At 31.5% G+C, this 479-nt stretch overlaps 1 protein-coding gene across 1 annotated transcript in view; it reads right to left on the reverse strand.

The window, feature by feature from the left end:
- Positions 1–473, reverse strand: part of LOC107618963 (protein Brevis radix-like 2) — a 4228-nt gene extending 3755 nt beyond the window's left edge. The window contains exon 1 of the mRNA XM_016321159.2: positions 230–473. The gene's annotated coding sequence lies outside the window, so the exon portion shown is untranslated. The remainder of the gene's footprint in view (positions 1–229) is intronic.

Consider the following 479-nt stretch of genomic DNA (forward strand, 5'->3'; position numbering starts at 1 on the left):
GATCAAAAAGCTTTAAGCAAAATAAAATAAAATAAAATATTTCTTAATTTATTTCAAATTATTTTAATGACGGAAGTAAAAACTTTGATTCTCTCTCTGACTCTCTGTCTTAACTCTCGACAGAACTAAACAAAAAAACAAACACATGGCGTGCAAGTTAGAAAACAAGAAGCACGAGTAACAAACATAAAGCAGAAATAATAGAAACACAAATACATAAATGACTCACCCATTTGAGAGATTTGAGCTTCAACTCTAATTTAATAATAACAATAATAATAAGTTGTGTTGATCTTAGTTGGTTTGGTGTGCTATGAGTTACAGTGAAGTTTGGCAGAGTGAGGTGTCGTTTGAGGTTTGGATTTGGAGAGTACTATTAAGTATCACTATGCGAGTGCTGTGTGTAATGTAACGTGTTATGGTGTGTCTGCATTATATATAGACATAGAGACTCATTAATGGATTACTGGTTTTTTTCT

The sequence above is a fragment of the Arachis ipaensis genome, chromosome B09 (assembly GCF_000816755.2).
Source record: "Arachis ipaensis cultivar K30076 chromosome B09, Araip1.1, whole genome shotgun sequence".
NCBI classification, from domain to species: domain Eukaryota; kingdom Viridiplantae; phylum Streptophyta; class Magnoliopsida; order Fabales; family Fabaceae; genus Arachis; species Arachis ipaensis.